At 32.4% G+C, this 24573-nt stretch overlaps 1 long non-coding RNA gene across 1 annotated transcript; it reads right to left on the bottom strand.

Moving 5' to 3' along the window:
• Positions 1-1409: 1409 nt before the first annotated feature.
• Positions 1410-24573, bottom strand: LOC145305368 (uncharacterized). The gene is made up of 6 exons (XR_013874580.1): positions 24554-24573; positions 23177-23245; positions 16342-16391; positions 3452-3513; positions 2684-2730; positions 1410-2226 (listed from the first exon to the last, which is right to left on the bottom strand). It is a non-coding gene; the product is annotated as an uncharacterized LOC145305368 (long non-coding RNA).

Here is a 24573-nt window from a genome sequence, read left to right as displayed (position 1 = left end):
TTTTTTTTGTTGGAAGTTTGAAGGTTTTTTAGCTAGTAGCAAATATTGAGATAGGATTGGGAAACACCTAGGAAAATGTGTTCACATTCGGAAACTAATTTCAGTTCACCCCATATTTTGATCCCACGCACTCAGAAATTTAGGAATAAATAAATATTTTAGATGTTAGAGTTGGATTTTTACTGATTTTAGTGAGAATAGAAAAAAGTATTGTTACCATTATGGATGGGAATCCGTCGAATTTTTGGGCCGGATTCGGATTCCGGATTCTGAAGGAATCCGTCAAAAAAAAGTGACGGATTCTTGCGGATTCCGGATTCTTATTTTCGGCGGATTCCGGATTCTAGCAGTATTTTAAAAGGCCGTCCGTCACAGAGATATAGCTTTTTTCGTTAATTTATCACTATGTTACTTGGTTGAAGCCTTGATTTGTTTAAAGTGTTGACTTCCAGCATAACTAAAACATTTACATCACATTAGTAAATTTAAAAATTTAAGTGCTACGTATGTCCTAAAAATGTGCTTGGTATTTTCTAACCTATTTAAATTAAATTTAGCCTACCAATTTAGAATCCGGAATCCGCTATAAAAAACGGATTCCGGATCCGGATTTGGATTCCAAAATTGGCCGAAAATTGGGCGGATTCCGGATTCGGATTCCGGATCCGGATTCCCATCACTAGTTACCATCCTACCAAATATTTGCAACATCAAAGTATTTTTTTATATGTTTCATTTAAAAAGTTACAAAATTATGTGTTTTTTGAGAATTTTCAATTTTTACTGTTTTGGTGATACCTAGTTTATGTGATAAATTTTTTTTAAAGATGGTTAAAATATGTATGAAAATGGTTGAATTTTGATATTTCAGTGCAAATTCATCGTATGTATTTAATCTCTAATTTTTAAGCTTTTTTATAAGTCCCAACATCTTTAGATTCTAATTAAAAGTAATTAATGTAGCGCTGCATTTTTAGTGTGAGAATCGCAAGATGATTCTAGTTTACATTTTCATTAATTAAAACACAGATTTTTAAAATATTTTATTTCTTTTCTTATTACAATATACATTTACATTTTCTAATCATTTGATCTTATTATATTTTAACATATAAGCGTTATTTCTAAACAGCTAATAAAAAAGCTTATTATGTACATATAATAAAACAAAATTACAATATAGCACATATTTTTCAAAGCATTTCAAAATTTTGAAAGATTTTAGATAGTGGCCAAAAAAACAAGATATCATACAGCCATGGCACGCGCAGTAAAATGAAAAAATGCTGATTTAAAAAAATATTCTGACGGTCTTAATGCGTTGACATAAAATGAAAGCATTTATGTAATAAATATATAACCTTTACCAATTCAGCCTTAATAACGATTACCCTTAACAAGCGGGGGGGGGGGGGTATTAAGATATTATTTAGTTATTTACTTCTCTACAAAAAAAATGAAGGAGTTGAGGGGGCGTTTAAGAGCTCTCCTTGTTTAGGCATAGATAATAGAACTCATAGAGTTACTTACAAACATAACAACATAGCATTGGAGTGAGATAATAGGTCCTAGGTCAAAAGCAGGAGTCCCAAACGGCGGAGTGAATACTTAACCTAACCTAACCTATTTTAGACCATCATATAGGTTTTTTAAATGCCTGATCCCTGCGGGGGGGCTTATTTGTACATCCATAACTTAACCTAACCTAATCCGTATAGAAATACTTAATTAAATTAATATCTTAACACACCTGCGTTTGTCCACTGGAACCAGAAAATCTATACTTTTTAGAACAGGCTTTGTAGAACATAATCTGCGTTTAAAATAAATTACATATTTTGAAAAAATAGAGAGTTTGTTAAATAAAATATAAATTCTACAAGAATAAGAATTTAAATCACAGTTAATTCTTAGTAATAAACAAAAAAAAAATGAAATTAGTTTTACTTCTGAAGAGGAAAAAAAGTAAGGAAAAAATAAACTTCTTTCATTAATTTACCCATTTCAAACGTTAATAATTACAATGGAATTTTGAGGGATAAAACATTGGACGCTACAGGGGGGAGGATAAACAAAAATATGCCTTTTTAGATTTAAATTATTGGTTAAAACTGCTATTTTAAACCAATCAATCAAGATTTAGTTAAGGTACCCAAAGTTTTCGATGCCATTTCTGGAATAATATAATTGTTATCAGTATGTAGAATATGAAAGGAAGGCCTGAAATAATGGATATAGAATACATGGATATTGTGACAGAGTCTCGCATACCCTGGCTAATCATAATATACCAATACCCTTCCAACGCTCTTATGACTTTACCCTGTCCCCTCCCTGACTACGGAGGAATACATTGACCAGAGGTGGATTCTTAAAAAAATTTGCCCTACTAATCGGTTAGTGGGGCAAAATTGTTTTCGTGAAAAATCCACCAAAATTACATTAAAAATCTACAAAAATTAAACACAATCATAGAAGGGTTATTAACATAAGATTTTATTTAATTTTTGTAGATTTTTTATGTGATTTTGAAGGATTTTTCACGAAAACAATTTTGCCCCACAAACCGATTAGTGTGGCAAATTTTTTTAAAGAATCCACCTTAGAACTATATTAGCAACCTAAATTGACGGCAAAAATTGGTCTGTCACAATATCCAGATGTTTTATATCCATTCCTGAAAGTATTGAATCACAAAATAACCCGGCCACATACAACACACTTCTGCTCCTGAACAACAATATTCTTTCCAGTATGGCTTCCAAACCCATTAATATCCGCTAGATTAGAACCGGTTCTAAGCCATAATGAAGAATCATGTATGGTATCGTATTATATTCAGTTTTCTACAAATATAAAAACCTACAGTCGTATAAGTCCAGTTTTGTTAGCTTCTCAGGGCTAACAAAACTTGTTTTTTTAATCTTATCACTGTACATTTTCATATCCGCGGAAAGCAATCTATAATACGATGCAATAAATAACTATAGTAAATAGCAGGGATTCAAGGATAGGACAATGGATAATTAATAAATAATCTTACATCAAAGTTTTATTTTGTACTACTTATTTGGTTTGTTTGTTTACTATAATTAAGCGGGATTCAGCTATTTTTACAACCTGTCATTTATGCATCCAACACTGGCATACATGTATTTAAAATTTCAAAATACATCCATTTATATTCATACATCCTATTATGTTTGCCAAGTTTACAACTGCTTACATCCCTGACACCATAGACGTATTGAAATCAGTTGTAAAAGACTTAACTGACTAAAAATCTGTCAAAAGCAGTATCTCTGCCTGTTAAATACTTAAATTTGCTCAATATTGATGGAAACATTGACATGAAGTTTTAGCCCTTTATCGCGAATACGAACCTAGAACGTTTCAGACAGACAGAAGAACATTTCTAATTATAACTAAATTTATGAGAAAAGTATCTTACCCTAATACAACAGCAAACAATGACCCCAACTGGGAACAACAGAAATGCCATCAGAATACCAACTGAAAAAGTAACACAAATTTAGTTATCTACTCGTTTCATGGTTATTCGGCTACAACTTTAACTACAAGTTATGCTTTTTCAGACATTAAAAGTATGCATATAATAGTTATTTATCACATAATATTATTGACAGCTTTCTGCGGATATAAAATTAAGACCAGCTATCTTAGCCCCGACGGGCTTAAGGCCCGTGCTAACAAAACTGGGGTTAATTCTATGATTCTTACTTTATCATTCGTTGAAAATTGACTGCAAAGCGCTGCAATACATGATTTTTTAGTATGATTTTATGACATAACTATAATTGTGCTTAACTCTCATAACATTTGTAACAGAAAGATGGACAAAGTTAGTTGTAGAGTAGATGCGCGTGGGTCGTTCATACGAATCTTCACTAAAATTACAGCTTTTTATTTATAAATTTATAAGTACACTATTAAATATTCACGTAGAACATAAATATAATTTTTAACCAGCAATACTAAGGTTTGTATAGTTTTGTTGCCATATAGGATTTGTAAAGGTTGAATATACATATACCTACAGAGTATATGGATTTTTAATGGTCCAGCAGTTTTGGTGGGTCATATCAACAAATTAGAGAGAGAAAAATATATATTTTAATACATGATGTCACCTCATTAAATTATACAAGTAGTACAGGAATATAAAGGGATAAGACAATTGTCGATAAATTGATGCACATCCCAAATAATGATGCACAAAATTTCTCAATCTGTTGATGACAATTAAAATGTTGAAACTTTTAGACACTCAACTTAATTAACCAACCAAAATTTGATAAAAATCCCCAAAGTTATTATAAAAAACTTTGGAGATTAGCGTGAAAAAACAGCCCATGCAACCCCCATCCCTGCAAGCAATTATGTTCAATATTGCAGCTGCTCTTTAATTACCCCTCTTGTAAATTAAAAAAAAAATTTTTTTAAGTATTTACAATAACGGTTTGATACAAAACCAGAAAGTCAGAAACTGTTGGTACTTATATCAAATTATGATTGGTTGATCATAAACTATTAATGTCCGAACTTTTAAGCAAATATTTTGAATCTACATATGGAATAATTTTGTTTATTATCATTTGGGATGTATATCCATTAATTGTCCATTGTCTTATCCCTTAAAATCCCTGACTATGATTCATTATAGAACCTCATGGACCATGGACCTAAATATTCTTGTTTATTAATTTATTCTCTGTAAATGATTGCAATGAAAAGAAAATAAAGTGCTAAAGGACTTCAACACAAGACACATTAACTATATAAATATACAAGAACAATTATATTAAAAGTAGCGCAGCAAATAATGATATTCACAGCTAACACATTTTTTTGTGATGAACTAAAAGTTGGAGAGTGGAGTGGATCCAGTTTTCCGTTCAAGAAAGTAGACAAAAATTATAATTGACTGTTTTTACTAAAGCTTCTATAAAAAAAACCCACCCCCATAATTTTTGACAATGTTTTACAAAAACGTTCTTTCAATAATTGTGTGATTCTAGTTCTTGGAAGAACACTATTTGCATGATAGAAAACCCAAGCAAACGTTAGTTGGAATAATTATGTAAATATTAAACAAATTGTTTAACATAATCATTAAGAAATATTTACTGTACATAATAATGTTGCAGCCGCATTATTAAACAGACCACAGCCGCAGTAATATGATCACAATCCGCAAAAAGTTACAAATAAATGGCAAGTCAGTCGCGTTATTTCCCTATAATAGGCAGTTGACATGCCATGCTCGTCATTAACACGCAATAATAATATAATCTACATAATACCAAAGAAATAACAAGGACAAAAAACATAAGTAGCACAGCAATATACAAAAAAAAAAGCATAAATATGGGGGTCTCATAAAACCCTTTTGTATAAAACATTAATTGCTTCTTTGTTTCATGACCGACAGGTTGACGGACCAAATAAAATATATGCTGGATACTCATTGGTAAAGGGTACAAAAAAATTCCAACTGTCTATCTTGGATATTAGCCAATAAATTTGTGTTTCCCTAATTGATTTTACATACTAACAATTATTTCGAATTAGAGAAGAGCTTAGCTGCTAAAAAATGTTTAGATTATATATACAGTGACAGATCTTATAGTATAGATGTATATACAGACAAGTACCTCCCTTCATTTTTCAAAGACCTCTTCCGTCTGCTTCTAAATAATTTTCTGCTACTTAGCTGTGTTAATATAAGCGATACCATTGGTTGATTTTCAATGACCCAATAGGAAGGTTGCACAAGACGATTGGGATGGGGAGATACAGTTATTTAACCCTTTCTCCCTCTAGTGTTTTACTCTAATTATACAGTAACACCGTCTACACTTAGTTTTTGTGACGTTTTGATTAACTGACATACACATATTAATTATAAAGTTGCTGCGCTAATAAAATACAATGGGTAATTGTTTTGTCGGGATTATAAAATGCCCCGCAGGGTTACAAGTCATAAGTCTGAAACCCCCCGCAGATTTATGTCTGTTTTGGGGGTAATAAGATATAACAAAATATGTTTAAGATCATTTATCATACATACATAATTATTATTAAATGTTCCGTTTATTCAGCAAAGCTCTTCTATTTGTAGTGTATTTACGACATGCAGACTTCCTATAATAATTAGGTATAATCTATTAATAAGCACAGCAACATTATATTCATTACTAGAAAGTATATTTAAACATTTCTTCCCGTTTTTCATATAGAAAATCATATATTCTTCAGGGATCTGAAGGGATAAGACAATGCCTTTAAATTGCCGTACATCCCCAATGAAGGTACACAAAATTACCCTATCTGTAGATTGAAATTAGTTGTTAAAACTTGTGGATACCCTACTAAATTACCCAGCCAATCAAAATTTAATTTAAAAAATCCCCAAAGTTGTTAACCTAACGAATGGGTAAAGTCATTATAAAACTTTGGGCACTAGTATAATGTCAAGCCCAATGTCTCGTCCTCATTATTTTTAGTATAGTAACATACAAATACTTTAATTTGTCTCCACAATGATAAACATTTCTTCAGATAAATAATCCCTATTTGATTATTATTATTATTAAGGAAAAATCAGTAGACCATTTATAATGTTTATATGTTTTATCACAAATGTACAATTTGTATGGCAGAAGCTTTTAGTTTGCTATTAGAACATTCACAAAAGCCCTCTGTTTGCACGTAATTGTTTTTATAATGGTTATAAACTAAAGATGGTAAAATGGTTCCAACTGCTGCTATGTCAGGAGCGTAATAGATGTCCTGGCCTAAAAACTGATTACCACGTACAGTAAGGCTTTATCAGACAAAGGTCGTGCAATCAAAGGGATGGTTGTCTGTAGGTTGTATGACTACATAGACAGGCATATTAATTAAGTAAGGTTTGGTTAAGAGATACACTAAACGTTAAGATATTTCTTATTGGTGCTGTATCAGTCGCTTGAAGTATATTTCAAGAGTCAGTGTAACGTCAAAAATAGTACAGAAGATGTATTTTAGCCACAATGAATGGGTGTATTTATGGCAAATTGAATTTTAGCTGTATAAATGACAATAACCCCAGGCAAACTTACATCTAACATTGTATCTATAATGTCAATAAAACATCCATAACTGGCAAAATACATCAGCCTAATCTAAACACATGTCAAATACATCTATTACTGGATTTTTACATCCATATAATTTTTAAAAGTGAAGCTTTTCTATAATTAGGGTCGGTCCGTCCGTCCGTAACGGTTAGCTTTTTTCGTTGATTTAGGCATGTTAGAATTGTCCTATCGATTTCAAACTTGCATGGTGATTTCTGTAGAAGTTAGGTACGAGTTAGAAAGAGTAGCAACTCTATAATCATTACCAGAATGTCCGTACGTCCATTTTAAACATGTTGATTTTTTTTTACATTTTTAACAACAAATTTGCATGTGACATAATTATCCGATTGGTCTGATTTTTGGTATACTGATTTCTGGGACAACAAAGTACAATATTATAAGCGAAGCAACTCTATTATCAAGTCCTAAAAATGTAAGTATGTCCATAAACATTATCCTGTAGCAAGCAATTTTTCAACTAATTTACTTACAATTTTGCTTTGACTCTATTACATTTACATTCTGATTATTCAGTTCTGACATTATACAAGTGTTAATGTCCGCTTGTCCTACCGTTTCAGAGCTTCGCTTTTATGGATGTTGTTTAGATATTTTCAAGCACCATTTACTTAATTTTCTTTTAAATCCTAAGAAACTCCAATTTTAAGGGGTTGAGGGTGCCTCAATAGCAAAAAGGTCCTCTTTTTTATATATGTACTTTTTACTAGGACGTTTATTCTAACTAGAACGAATCTTTGAAATTGTTACGATTCCTTTGATGCTCCCCTATAACAATCCTAGTTCAAGCCAATTCATTTTTAACAGTATTGATGATATAATGAGACATTTTTTTTTAATTTACCAATTTTTCACTAGAGAAATTTTTAATGCAACATCATACTAAGAAAATTATTCAGTAATTAGTGGGAGTTTGACTTTTATATGATGTTTGATGATACGCATACGCTAATGTTTATTTTTTAAAAATATTAATATTATTTTAAAAAGCAAAGCTTTTTTATAATTGGGTTCGATTCGAATGTTCTTCCGAACGTACGTCAGTAACGGATTGTTCTTATCTTAAAATTATGCATGTTAAACTTGCCCTATTGATTTTATAGTTGGTATGATAATCAAGGACGTCCAAGGGGGGGGGGGTGACGTAGGCACCCTCAATATTTTTTTTCATTTCCATTTACCCCCTGCAAACAATTTTAGGGGGTAAATACTTCCACTTCCAAGATTTTTTACCACTGCACTGCCCAAAATCAAAAGACTGTATAGTTCCAAATTAAAACAGTTCTGAACCATGATAAAAATACATAGTTTGCAATGGCCTTTTGATCAAACAATGCACTGGGTGTAAAATTTTCCCAATTATTAAGAAAAAAATTTTAAATTCAAAATTAATTGCCTAGATGCCATAAAATAGATAAATCAATTCAGTCAAACATTTCTGTAAATATCAAAATCTTTTTTTCCTGGGTGCAATTTATCTTGGCAGGCTGCCAGGGTGGTGGTACTCTCACCAAAACCAGTAAAAAAAGGTAAAAAAAAAGGTTGGACGTCCTTGATAATAATTGATTTAACTCTTTTTAAAGAAAAAAAAATCTAAGGTTTCATGTTACAAGGGAAGAATCTCTATAATCAAATTCTTTTACTGTATCCTGTATTTTTTAAATTTCTTTAATATATTTGTATGGATTTTTGTTCTTACTTTTAAGATATGTTAAAGATTAAATGCGTTGTTACTCTATATTTGTTAATGTTCGGTTGTCTGACCATCTGATATGGTGTGTTTTGCTTTAATGCAGTTTGTTATCCTTGTTTTTTTTCTATATTTCCTTGTTTTTATTCTTTATTATATCACAATTATTTTTTTTGTTAAAACAAGTTTCCATGTATAGAATCATTAATGTTGTAATTTATTGGTTTCGTAGTCTAGGGATTAGCAGGGTGGGAGGGGACATTGGGCTGTTTATTATACTAGTCCCCAAAGCTTTAAAATAATGTTTTCTTATTGGTTTGGGATTACTATTGAATTTTAACTATTAGGTTGAATAAGTTGAATATCCAAACGTTTGAACCGATAATTTTAATCTACAGAATATTTATTTATCACTATTAAATGTGGCACTTTAAATGTTTTTTCAAATGATATTATACATGTTAACAATTTTTTCAGATTTTTCTATGTTGCGTTGAAGTCTCTTGAAATATATTTTCTAAATTCGATTTTTGTGATTTCTCTTTGGAGGGTAGTGTTACCCTCCCCCAAAATAGTTATAACCCTTCCCGGGACCTATGAGAAGCTACCCTGTTCAGGAGAACCCGATCGGTTCAGTGGTTAGCAAGATCCTTCGCTACAAACAGACAGACAAACAGATAGACAGACAAACAAACAAACAGACATCGTTCTACTTTGTATTATAGACTAGCAGGTGCGCCCCTAGCATCTAGGGGCTCTATACTCAAAGATATATGAAAGGTGCAGAAAATAGCCTAAAACCATCCCAAACTTAATCTCAAAACCATCTGACGATATATAAGATGCCCTACTTTAAAGGAGAACCATATCGGTTCAGCGTTTAGCGAGATCCTTCACTACAAACAAAAAAAAGCTTACTACTTTATATAATAGGATATATACAGTGTGTTTTTTTTATGAGAACTTTTTTGAAAGCAATTTTACCCCACTTATAGTTATCAGAATTTAATGATTAATGGCTTATTTTCTTCGTTTTTTAATGCAATTAATAGAACATCACAAAAATATATATCAGTTTTTATTTAAAAAGTACAGTAAAATCTAAAATTCAAAACTTAGGTGTCAACATCTAAAAATTGTTTTAGCGCATTTTTCTTATGCTTAAATATTCAACCTTTTGCGAGAAAGGCTGATAAACACTTTAAAGTTAAGATATAGAGTATCAAAAATAAATTTACCGTCGTTATTAGGGATTTTGTCTATAGATGAAGGCACAAGTAGATTTATTTTTAATTTTCCATATATCTTACCTATGTCTTTGATGTTTTTTGTATGAATTTTTATTGTGATATAATCTAGTATTAAATAAAAATTTCAGGTCGTTCTGAGGAATTTATTTTAGGGAATATAGATATAAAAATGTCAACAAAAATTTTTGGCTATTACGATTCTAATAAAGTAACAGGATGTCTGTCTGTCTGTGTGTTTGTCTGTTTCTCACTAACCGCTGAACATTATGATTCTCCTTTACATGGTAGCTTCTCATAGGTCCGGGGAAGGTTTGTAACTATTTTGAGATGGGAACCCCACCACCCTCAGAGAAATCGCACCCAAAAAAACCACCCCCACCAAAAAAAATTCTACTTTATCTTTTTAAATCTAAAATAAAAATGCGTTGTCGAAATCAACACCTCCTCCCCTTCAAGTGCTCCTAGTTGCCTCTAGGGGCGTAGCCGCTAGTTAGGATCATAACAATGAACAAAATAATTATAAAATTGATGAGGAATATCTTTTTTAAATCATTCATGTTACTTTAAAGTTGTCAAACCGTGTTCCTCTAAACATTTAAGGTGTACAGACGGATAGAAATTTTTTTTTTATTATTAGCTATGATAATAATATGTAATAACTGTATTTCTAATTAGTAGACAGATAAGATGCATTAATAAATAGATATAGTATATCTAGATGGTCAATCTAGCCCCCATAATCCCTCAAACTTAAAAAGATATACAAACAAATCAGCCCTCTTTTGTTTACTTATATTAATACTAGCGGCTTCGCCCCTAGCCTCTAGGGGCTTTGCCCCAAGAGGTATAATTACATCTTCTATTACTTACCCAGCAGAACGGATCGCAAATTTTCGCACCTACCCAGCAGGAAAACATTTTCTAGTTTAAATAACGAATTCGCAAAATTCGTAATAAAAATAGTTAATGTGTTCTCAAGAAAATTACTACTGGTGCTGCTGATAGTCTAATGTGTTCTCAAGAAAATTATTTTTTTGGGGGGGGAGGTAAATTTTCATTTTTTGGGGGGTTGGGGGTGTCCCACCCCCCAAGAAAATAGCTTAAAACCACCACAGGACCGATAGGTATATACCCTGAAGAGAAGAATCCAATCGGTTCAGTGGTTACCGAGATCTTAAGCTTCAGACGGACGGACAGACAGACGGACAGACAGACGGACGGACGGACGGACGGACGGACGGACAGACATCAAGCTACTTTGTATTATAGATATACGAAATTTTTGTTCTCCTAAGAAATTCAACTATTCATAGCTCGACCCCCTAGTTATATTAACCAAATTGTAAAAAAAATTCGTTCTGGGGGTGGTGTAAATTTTGAAAAAAGAGGATAATGCCAAGAAGAAATGATTACATGATATAATTTACACAATCAAAAGCTTTATCTTAAGAGATGTGACTATTTATAACTGACTCCGTATAAAAAATTAATACTTTATATTTTAAAGGATTCAAATGCTAAGACATATACTTTTTTAACTCTTATTTCATAAATCTTAATTGGAACTAATGATCTATTCAGTAGTGAAACAATTACATTCTATTAATAAAATGTTTAAAAAACAAAAATAGTTATAAATCTTCCCGAGACCTATGAGAAGCTACCCTGTTAAGGAGAACCCGATCTGTACAGAGGTTAGCTAGATCCTTCGGTACAAACAAACAAACAAACAGACAGACAGACATCGTTCTACTTTGTATTATGGATAATACTTTATATAATAGGAGGATAATTTTGTACTAAAATAAAGCCTCCACTGTTTTTCTTTTGGCTTATTTAGTGTGTATCTAAGTTATATATATTACATACATTCATTAATAATTTGTTCTTATATAACTATATATTATTCTTGGAAAATCAGAATGATCATTATCTTTAATTAGTGTTCTAGCATTGTTGCAAGTATATAGAGCAGCCGCATATGCTGATTTTTTTGTGAAGATCCCTATAAGTATGAGCTTATAGTATTTCATACAAAATACAATAAAAAGTATTCAGGGGTACAGTATTATAAGGGTATAGTAGGAAGCATAAAATAGCCTAAAACCATTCCAATACCTGATTCTTATATTAACATAGAGTAAAGGTATTAGGCATCCTAAGAAAAGTATTATACAAATGGTTCAATGATTTGTCTTAGCGAACAAACAAAAAAATCTAGAAAATAATAAAGGCTTATATGAAGTTTTTATTAAGAAAAATCATTTTCTGGTATCTTTTTTTGCTGCAATGCAAGAACGTTGAATTAATTATCCTTTAAAATTTTGAGAACCTTTTCATCAGGGCAATGGATATATTATTACTTGGATCTTACACCAGAATTTCATGTCCGTAATAAAGTGAAAAACGCAGCGGGCTAAAAGAACGACCCCTCCCCCTTCCACCCCTTTTACTCGTCCCAACCCCTTCTACTGGATGAGCAAACTTACCAATAAATGAGTTCCATGTTATCAAGCTAAATTGACGACAATTTATCCCCTGTCATTATATCCATGTATATGCTACATCCATTATCCCGACAGACTATTTTTTCACACCATCCGAAATTCATAAAAATGTTGTTGGCATTTCTACGAAAAAAAATAATATTCATAACGTACTTTAATTTCCTCTTAAAGTAATCGACTGTGTGTGTTTTACCAAATGTCTCAAAAATAGCTGGATCATTAAATTATTTGATTTTTGGGTAAAATTTGTATGTATGGATTATGTATGGCATCGTATTATATCCATGTTTCTACTAATATAATATGATCAAAACAAGTTTTTCTAGTCCGTACCTCATGGCTAAAAAATCTGGTTTTAATTTTATAATTGCACATTTTTATATCTGCGGAAAGCTGTTTAAAATACGATGCGATAAATAACTATCATAGATATTGTAATTCCTATGCATTTCAATAAAATGCATTCATAATTTTTGGCTATTAGTTGTCAATGTCAACAACAAAAAATTGCTAAAGCTAATTTTGTTGTTTAATTCCCTCTCCAATGTTTAATTGCTTTGTGTTGGGTTCAGCCAACCAAATTTAAGTGGAGAAAGATTTAGAAATATTCCGGGATAAACGAAACAGTAAATAAAAAAATTATACAGTCCGTTTGTCACTTTGGATATAATTTTTTCGGCTTCTATGAAAAAATTGATGGCCAATACCATATGCACTGAAACTTTCTTGGTACTTTAAGCTAGATAACTTCAAATTTCTATCGAAAAAGTTTTTCCCTCCTGCTGTTCGAGATAGAAAAATAGAAGACTATTTATTTGTAATTATTTTGCTACCAATAAAATATACTCTGTAAAACACTTTATCAATCAATATGAGCATTTAACCTTTTTATATTCATCTAATTATTTTTACATCTGAATATTGTCATCCTTGTTAAAAGCGAAGCTTTTCTATAATTAGGGTAGGTTCGTCCGTACGTCCGTCCGTCAGAAACGGATAGCTTTTTTCGTTAATTTAGGCATCTTAGAATTGTCCTAACAAATTTACATACAATTTTGCTTTGATTCTTATACATTTATATTCTGATTATTCAGTTCTGACACTATGTAAGTGTTAATGTCCGTTTGTCCTACCGTTTCTGTGCTTCGCTTTTATGGATGTTGTCATCCTTGTTTATTTAAAGCTATATACACAATATTAATTTTGTTAAAATGGTAGAAATATTCTAATCTTCAATACACCTATCCCTGTGTTTCTAATGCTTGCTATCTCTTCCTCCAATGAATATAGGAAGCATAGATGGACAATTTCCTACTTATAGTGGCATAGTAAAGAAACAATAAGACCATAAGGTTAATTTAAAAATGGTTATGGAAAGAAGTAGCGGGTTTCGTCCTCTTTTCACATTAGCTTTTAACAGGTTATTTTAGTTTAGGTTTTTTTCTGTATTCATTCCATATAATAAGTCTTCTAGAACCAGTTTAATGTCTCTGGGTCAAGCTTTATTTGGTAAAATAATTTTGTCAAAATTTGACCTCCCCCCGTTTTTGATATATGTCTGAAAAGATGATTGAACACCTAGGGAAGTACATCTATTTTTCCCCTGTTCTAATAAATTTCCATAAGAGTGAGTTCCTAGTACGTACTTTGCACTCATTAAGTTAGAGAATGTGGGCTAAACAGAAACGTGTATTTTTTCTCAGTGTTTAAGCTCCCAAGAACGGCTCTTTCTAAGATACACTATTTGTGTTACTCAGAAGAAATAAATATATTAAGTCAATTTATTTTAGGATGCTTTAAAATATAACCTCTAGGGGCGCGGCCAGGCTGCTGTTCATGAAACTTTAACTTCAGGCTCAACAACCATGGGACGAAATGACTACTTTTCTGTCCAAATACCAGGGGTATTCATGTCAGGTAATACCCAACAAACAACCAACCCTTAAATCGCACAAGCTTTGTTTTTGCATGGTAATGCGTTTCGCCTGTTTACAGGCCAAAGCATGTATCCCCTAAATAAATATCCTATAACATTTATGTGACCGTTAGGTATATAATCTGAAAATCAGAGCCCAATCGGCCCAGAGGTTAGTGATACCATAATCTACATCTGGACAGACGGCGGACAGGCGGACATAGTTATAATTTGTATTACAGATATTGTCCTAACAACCAGTATTGTCTGTTACGGACAGACATACGAATGTTCCGACTCTAGAAAAGCAATACTTTTGAAAATTTATGAAAATTACAGGGATCTTAAGGGATAAGACAATGGCCAGTAAATTGCTGTACAATCCCAATGATGATACACAAAATTATCCCGATCTGTAGATAAAATTAGTGGTTGAAATTGTGGACACTCAATTCCATAAAACAACAATTCAAAATTCAATAAAAGTTCTCAAAATTTGTTAAGCCAACGAAGAAGAAAACTTTGAAGTCAAGTGTAGATTGTAGAAAACAGCCCTATGTCCCCTTCCTTCTTGATGTACATATGTATCTCATTGTTGGACGTTACATTATTATTATTTTCTTATTAGATTACGATATTAATCAATATATGTATCTATACACTTAGAATATTTAGAGATATGAAAATATTTTTTTGACCCTAAACACAAAGATAGATTAATGTAAGAAAAAATAGAATTACTTTAAATTGGTCATACGACAAACGCGGGAGTCCCAAACGTCGGAGTGGACAAACGTCGGAGTGAATACTTAACCTAACCTAACCTATTTTAGACCATCTTATTGGGTTTTTAAATGCCTAACCACTGCGGGGGGCTTATTTGTTCATTCATATCTTAACCTAACCTAATCTGTATAGAAATAATTAATAAAATTAATATTTTAACACTCCTGCGTTTGTCCACTCCGACGTTTGGGACTCCTGCGTTTGTCCTAGAACCTTTAAATTGACATACTACTATTATGCAATAGAAACTGTTCATAATGGATATACTTATATATACATAATGGATTTTATATGATAAGACAATGGAAGATAAATAGTGTAACTCCTAAGTATGATAAACAAAATTAGCCTTTTTTGATCAAAATAATTGCAACCCCCTTCCTCTCAAACTTCACATAACACTTAATATTTATGTCACACTTCTGACATAGCAGCAGTAGAAATATATCGTACATAGCAGATTACCTCGGACGAATAAACCACCAATATTATTTCAAAGATTCTTATTTAGTTAAAGTGGCACTAATTTCTGTAAATATTAGTAGAGAGATATAGGATATTGGTAAATTGTTTATTAAACAATTGACGAAGCCCATTTTGTTCCGAATTTATATCACTTTTGAAAAGTGCGACTCCAGTTACGTCATATTTTTCTTTCCCGAAAAAAGGAAGGGGGGAAGAAAATCTCTTCAAAAGAGATGGGGAAAACCCCCTTTTCTCTCATCTCTTTTTTCTTCCCCCCTTCCCTTTTTTTTCTTTCCCCCTTCCCTTTTTCAGGAAGTGATACAAATTCGGAACAAAATGGGCTTCGTCGAACACTTCATCAAAATTGTATAACCAAGTTATCTTATTCGTTGGCTTAACAACTTTGATTTAATTTTGATAAGTGGATTAATTAAGTTAGGTGTCTAAACTTATTAATCACTAATTGTAATCTACAGAAGGGGTAATCTTGTGTATCATCATAGGGAATGTTCATCAATTTATCGTCCAATGGCTTATCCCTTTAGATTCCTGAAATTTTCTTTACCTGTGGGAAAAACATGCTCTACATCACCGCCACAGTACGTACATTGAGTTCTAAAGAAAAAGAAAAAATTTTTGAAAAAATTGAAAATTTGTTTTTAATCACTCTTAAACTTATAATTTTAACAAGGATGACAACAACAAAAGTTAGTTATATAGTGGTTGTTAATAGATATATTATGCTGAAAGCTTTTTGGTATGATGTATTGTCACAAAAGAATCAGCAATCATAGCAGCCAAGAAAATGACCTTTCCCATCATTGACTAATGAACCGACGGATTGATAAACAGACGGACAGACAGACAATTAAAGAGAGGCTAGTTAAAACCTGGAGATTTTTGTCATGCCCTTATATTTGGCTTAAGAGATAAGACAAGGAAAATAAATTGATGTTCAACCCCCAATTTAAGTTAAATTTAACATAAATATTTGATAGTTGGTGTTAGTTTGGACATAGAAGAAGCTGTGTTTAGTGCCCTAGCAAAATGGGGATAGATGTCATTGCTTTTGGCCTACCTATTCTAATGACGTTAGGAAATACCCCATACCCCGTCTCTTTTCTAGGATGTTTCTTTCCCCCTTCTCTTTTTCTTTCCCTCTACTATGACGTCAATAGAGAGGTATGCCAAAAGCAGTGACATCTTTCCCCATTTTCCTAGGGCACTAAACACAGCTACACATTGAAAGATAGTTTGAACCATTTATGATTTTAAGTACCCAAAGTTTTTAGGCCAACTCATGAAAGTTTAAGGTTCCTGTTTTTTTTTACAGTACTTCCATCCTTGATAATATTCTTTTATGAATAGTTAGAAATACGCAAGGAAATATTTGTGTTAGTTTTAGTTACATTAGAAATTACAAAAAAAGAAATAAATTTAAAAATTCATTTAAAAAATGTTGTTTGATCTTTTCCTGTAACTAATTCTAAAATTCAATTTGAAATGTACAGTTTTAAATGCTGAAATAAAATGGTACTTTTACTCAAAGTTGCTAGCGAGCACAGGAACACCCCTCTTCCCCCATTCATTAAAATAAACCTTCCTTTGAAATTTTAAATGGTTTTGGCTCGACTAGACACTTTGACGGAGACTGTTTTCAATAAAATGCAGTTATTTTCAGGGATTTGAATAGCCCCACAGTTTTTAATGCAAATTTTTGAGTAATGTTGACCTCTAGGAGGAGCTTGGTTTCGCTTCGAGTTCTAGACCTTTCCATGCAACCTTAATTTAGAAATAAACCCCTTAAATTTTTTTTCTTCATATCCTTATCCCCCGTTATGTACACCTTACATTGAAATGCACATGAAAGTCCTGAGGTGAATTCTTAAAAAACTTTTGACCCACTAAAATCAGTTTGTCCCACTGAAATCAGTGAGGCAAACTAAAAATTTAGAGGGGATAATTTTGCCTCACTAAAATTTTAGTGGGGCAAACTGATTTTAATGGGGCAAAAGTTTTTATTAAGAATTCACCTCTGGTTAGGAATTGAAAATTTGTACATTCTGATCAATAAGTTCATACGAAAATATCCCTCCATTTGTTTAGAGCGAATATCAACCCCCCCTCTCCCCTTATTGATTTTTAAACTTTAAAAAACACTTATTTTTTTAACGTTTGAAAATTTGGTGGTTTCTCTTAAATTGCCCAGTGGAGCACAGAAATTCCCTCCCTTTTATTTTAAATAAATTCTATTCTTACCACTTGAGGGGGTCATAACCCTGCGGGTTACCCAATATAACCCGATCAAACGAAAAACTCCCCCCCCCCCCCAAAAAAAAAAAAAAAATAGAGGGTGGAGTTAGTTAGGCTCAACAATACCTTTGAAGGATAACTCCAATTAATTTGTTGAGTAGCTTTCAGCTATAACAATAAATATTATTCTGTACTGTCCTTCCACTCAGGAATATTAAGGGATAAGACTATTTAGAAAAAAACGATATTTACTCATTATAAATAAAATTACCCCTTTGTTCTGCCAAATCAAGATTTTATAAGATTTAAGCCCTCAAAGTTTATACGTCAACGAATAATAGTGCGTGTTTAGAAACTTTGGGGACCAGTATAATTTGGATTCTAATGTCCCCTCCCTTCCTCCCTGCCTCACATTCATAACTATTTCTAACTCTCTCTCTCTCTTAATATAAAAATTAGATTATATTGTATGCTACATCCAATCTATAGTTTTTTTCTCAGATGAAAATTACATATCTAGTATATACTAGCAGCTGTGCCCCTAACGTGTAGGGGCTCTATATTCGAAGGGATATGGAAGGGCAGAAAATTAACCTAAAACCATACCAATACTAATTTATAAAAGTAAAACTAAAACCATGTCAGGACGTATAAAAGTCTTCACTGTAAAGGAAAACAATATCGGTTGAGCGGTTAGTGAGATCCTTCTTTTTGAATTCGATATCGGTTAAGGGGTAAGACAATAGACGATATATTGTAGTAATCCCCCAATTATGATAATAGTTATTTCTCGCATCGTATTATAGACAGCTTTCCGCGGATATATAATGTACAATTATAAGAAGGCACGGGCTAGAAAAACTGGTTTTAATCTTATGATTGTACATTTTTATATTCGTAGAAAGCTGGATATAATACGATGCTAGACATAGTTTTTTCGTATGGATGAGAACCGGTTCCTATCCACCAGATTCGAATGTATACGAGAAATTAAATTCTGCAGTTTAAAGTTATTGGTTAAAAAAATTAGACAAGATATTCAAAACTAACTCAGCTAGTTAGCGGGGAATTGATGCGCTAGTACCCAAAGTCAGTCAGAACCTGCTGAATCCGTGCACATTCCCTTTAAGCCAGAACCCAAAGTCTAAGACTCTTCAAAATTGAATATTCGATCCATTGTTCCCTCCCTTACTCCCTGCTAAATGTTTTTTTACATGAGATAACATGCTTACAATACTTTGGGGACAAGCAAAATTTACTGTCCGATGTCTCCTCACTTCCTGAGAAAAATTTTAGAATAATGTTTTTTTCTTAACTATTTTATATTAACCCTTAACGGTCGGTGGGGGGGGGGGCGTTCAATGCCCCCCCCCCCTCCGTTTTTTTTTCATTTTCTGTGTGTGTAAGAAAAAGAGCCCAAACTGCGTGACTGTTAAGTATGGGTTTGACACATAACTGAGAGTTGGGATTTTTTGAATATCTCCATCCTGGCGGGCACAGGATGCCAGCAAACCTGGCAGGGTCATACAGGTAAACAGCAAAATTATTTTTGACTTAAACAAAGCATTTTATCTTACCAAAATACTAAAATATCCCCTAGTAGTACATTCTCATATCAAATACAGGTGTTCAAGTCAATTTTAAGTTCCAGGTATGATCCTGCAGGTCCTGATCCTCCAGGTCTCAAGAAATCTTTATAAGGCTCCTGTGGCCGCAATTTTTGACTTAGAGACGTCAAATTTTAAACTTATGCTTTTCTTACATGTGTACGTATTAAAACTTTATAAAGATCCGCCGCCGTTTTCCCGCCGACCGCCGACTGCGGCGGCTGGCAGCTGCAAAGTACAGCTGAGGCCGCTCAAATTTATATTTTTTTATTTATACATAACATAAAATTTACATAAAGATAAACATTTTCTGCAAAAAAAATTGTTCTTCTAGCTTCAAAAATAAGAAAATTACAGCCGTTTGAAATTTTTAAGTAAAAAAGGACCTAAAAACAAAGGTTATTAATTAAAAGGGTGAAGGAAGTGAAAATTGACTTTGACTTACTTTAGGTCGGAAATTCATTATCAAACAGGGGACTTGCACAAAAAAAATTTAGCCCTCTAGCTCTAATGGAACTGAGATAATAGGGGGGGGGGTGGCGTTGAACGCCCCCCCCCCCCCCCGACCGATTAAGGTTTAAGGTGCAGCAAGGGGCCCGACTGTTAAGGGTTAATACATTTTAAAAGTCAGGTATCTAAAGTGATGATACCTGGCCAAAAGATAGGTGTACATCCCCAATGATTGTACAATAATTCCTTTAACTAGTGGTTGAAACGTTTGGACATCAAATTTAATGAGACAACAAATAAAAATCAAGTTCCCAAAGTTCTTGGGCCAACGGATAAGAAAACGTTATCATATAACTTTGAGGACTAGTGTAATAAATAGCCCAATGTCCCCTTCCTCCATGCTTTAAAGTACAGTCTTGTAATTGTTTCATTTTGTAGAAATTTTTCAAGTCATTTAATTTGATATGATACAGATGGGACATAAGACAGTAAATTCAGTGATCTAAAGGTATAAGACAATAACCAATAAATTGATGTAATCCCCAATAATGATACAGTAATTCACCCCTTCTTTAGTGGTTAAAATATTTGAACACTCAATTTAATGAACTAACCAAACAAAATTCAATGAAAGTCCCCAAAGTTTGCTTCTTTGCAATTAGGCCTAATAGACTTTCTAAGTGGGAAGTTCAAGAATTGCTAAACTAACGAATAAGAAAACGTTATTATAAAACTTTGGGGACTAGTGTAATAAACAGCTCATTGTCCTCCCTCTCTGGGTATTTGTAGATAATCCTTATAAAACGAGAATGTATAATCGATTTATAATGACTTGGATGTTACACCAGATTTTCATGGACTCTAATAAAGTGATACTCGCAGATGGTTAAAATAACAATACCTCTTATCCTCCCACTATACCTCATAACCCCTCCTCTCATACTAACTGAATGAAATGACTAATAATTGAGGTCCATATTAGCAACCTAAACTGCGACTGGCAATATATCCATATATTTTAACTCAATTTAATGAATAATATTTTGAATATTACATTTCAAATAGAAATTCATTTCAAAACAAACTTACAAAGATAATTATGTTAGCTAATGATAACCAACAGATAACAGTAATGTAAAGTAAATCTTTAAACAAATATTTTGTTTTCATCAACTTTTGGGACTTTTACATCCTCCTTTAGTATTAAGGAATATGAAAATGGCCGATGAATTGATGTACATCCCCAATACAAAAAATGCCCCTTCAGTAGATTATAATTAGTGGTTAAAACGTTTGAACACTCAACTTGATTATACAACCAATTAAAAATCCACTAAAGTCCCCAAAGTTGTTAAGCCAACGAGTAAGAAAACATTTTTATAAAATTATGGGGATTAGTGAAATAAACAGCCCATTACTGTTGCTGTTATAACCAGCTGAATTTTTTGTAAAGATTTATCTACTACTGAAGGTTGCTGTTGATAAATTTGATTTTTTCAGACAGTTTTTAAGATTGCAAGCCGTTCATCAGTTTATTATTTTAATAGGGGGGCCTGAGGAGAGGGATACTTTTCCCCAAAATAGTTGTAAACCTTCCCAGAACCTATGAGAAGCTACCCTGTAAAGAAGAAGCATATCGGTTTTGCGGTACTGACAGACAGACACACACACACACACACACACAAATATCCTGTTACTTATTAAGATATACTATAATTAGCTTGGTATTTTGTATAAAATGAGCTACGCCATTATTGATGTTGTAATCCTTGTAACTTATATTTAGACAAACCATAATTAGGTTTTAAAGTTACTTACAATTTCTTTTCATCTTTCAGTACGGAGTAAATTAATGAGTATGGTTTTATAAATCAGGTTTCTCAAAGGATTTGACAATGGATGATAAATTGATATACATTTCCAATGATTTTATACTAAGTCATCAATTCTATGGATCAAAATTATAAGTTGAAAAGTTTAGACACTACAAGTTCAAAACAAACCAATCAAAATTTAATAAAAAAAGATTTTGCCAACTTTAGGTACCAGCGTAATTTACAGTTCAATGTACTCTCTCTTTTTGATTATTTTTTAGCTTTAAATTATTGGGAGAATTATAGAGGTGTACAAAGTAAGTTGTCCTATCTTTTCGACCAATAAAAAATAAATGTTAATTAGCAGGTACATGAATATCAGGGGTAACCAACAATTCTACAAAAAAAATCACAAAAATTTATAATGTATCTGGTGATATAGTTTGTTTTTATCATTTAAGTGAAGAGGGGTGGGAAATAAGGGGAGGAGAAGGGGAAGGGGGTTGTGGGTAAATTTACCTTTAGAGTTATTTGTCAGAATATCATACCCTTGTCCCTGCATGAATATATTGTCCAAATTTTTATTCCTGTATCCAAATGATGTTATACAAAACTATCCCTTCTGTAAATTACAACGTTTGGACGATCAACTAAATGAACCAACAAGTAAAAATTTAATTCCTGTCCCCAAAATTGTTAAGCCAACAAATGGGAAACCATGTTAAAACTTTGAGGACTAGTGTAATAAATTTGTCTTCATGAGTTGGTGCCAAACATCTCAATCTTTAAATCTACCAGAGGGGTAAACTTGTAAATTAAAATTATAGAACATTGACTTATCCCTTAAGATTAATGAGGGCTAGGGACAGCGCCACTAATTGTTAGAAAATGCTAGTTTAAACAAACTAATCATGATATAATAAAAGTACCCAAATAAAACTTTGGGTACCAGTGTAATTTCCAGTCGAATGTTTCCTTCCTCACCTCTATGAATGGAATAGCGACTAACAAAATTACTTTTGGAGTAGCCTATCTAAAGTTTAAGTAAACAATGGATATAGAATTCGTGGATATTATGACAGATTCTCGCATACTCTAATAAAATGTTTCTCTCAGCTGTCTTATATACCAATACCCCCTTTCTGACTTTGCCCCATCCCTAACCATGGAGGAACGTATTGACCAACATCTGAGGACTATAGTAGAAACCTAAATTGACGACAAAAATTGCCTAGTCACAATATCCATGTATTCTGTATCCATTAAGTAAACTTACGCGGAAACTTTTTTGTACTCTGTGGGAAAATTTTCTCGACATTTTGGACACCAACCATATAGCACATCCCTGAAAATACAAGAATTATAATTTGTAGATACGGAAATTGTCATATCACATATGTGACGTCATAAAAATACATCTAAAAGGGAAGGATGAGAGGAGAAGTGGGAAAGGAAACCTCTAAAAAAAGAAAATGATTTAGAGGTATTTTTATGACGTCACACATGACACTTTCCGTATCTCCCTAGAATATTTATATTTATGAGTAAACACTCGGCTTGGGCTCGAGTCTGGACTACACCGCGTTATGCTATAGACGTTAAAAATGGAACCTACTGCTGATATGTTTGACACTAACTATGAGTTTATGGTGAATGCATTGGCCTGTAATCAGGCGCAACTCATTATAATAAACGCTTAGGACTTCCTGACAAAAGTCGTGCAATTAATGAGTTGGTTACCTGTTATTGAATGGTTAAATGTTAATTAGCCTCATATTCTACACCAGAGCTGGATCTTTAAATCATTTTAGTTGTGCGCCGAATTTCAGCCAATCACAGCGCGGCATTTCATAAAATGCTATGCTCTCATTGGTGGAAAGTTGGCTCACCCTGATCTGGCTCACCACTAAAATGATTTAAAGATCCAGCTCAGATGATGCCCTTGGGTTTTCGTAAGAAATATTCATATAGGTAAAAAACATATCAGCAGTTATTGTCTATCAAAATTAGTGATTTAGTCACTAAGTAGCTCAGTATTACCAAAATATGTGAATTCATATTTCATAATATGTAATATCTTTACGAAATATTATTTAGTTTATTTTCCTTATTTACATTTTTACTTTTATGTAACATGAGCGAAAAACAAGAATAAAAACCTCCATATAAGTGAAGCTTAGCTAAATGGAATAACGAGCAGTAATAGTTCATGAAGTTTCATTGAAAATGAATATAAATTGCTGCCAAATTGTTTGAATATTGGACGTATGATGATAATATCATTATGAAATTTTTAAAAGCGAAGCTTCAAGACTTAATTAGAAAAGTTCAAAATTGTATTTTAAAATCAAAATGTTATAAATGTTGAAACAATAGGACATTTATATTTGCAAAAAAATAACTATAAAAGCTAGCCGTTAAGAATCTAATGATGGACTGACCAATCCTAATTATAGAAAATGTTTGCTTTTAAAAAAAGATAGTTTTTGAACAGTTTATTTTTGTATTATTTACTGTATCAAGAATATATAAATGGGGAGGTAGGTTGTGCTGTAAAATTCCGTAAAGGTGTGAGTTTTAAGGCTTAGAATAGAAGCAGAACTCTAAATTTTGTATGGCAGTTGCTCTAATATAGTACATATCCACGTTATACCCCATGAAAGCAACTGCCAT

Source organism: Acartia tonsa, chromosome 14 (genome assembly GCF_053477335.1).
Source record: "Acartia tonsa isolate MP-2025a chromosome 14, ASM5347733v1, whole genome shotgun sequence".
In the NCBI taxonomy this organism is placed as follows: Eukaryota; Metazoa; Arthropoda; class Copepoda; order Calanoida; family Acartiidae; genus Acartia; species Acartia tonsa.
This window is presented reverse-complemented; position numbering and strand designations above follow the sequence as displayed.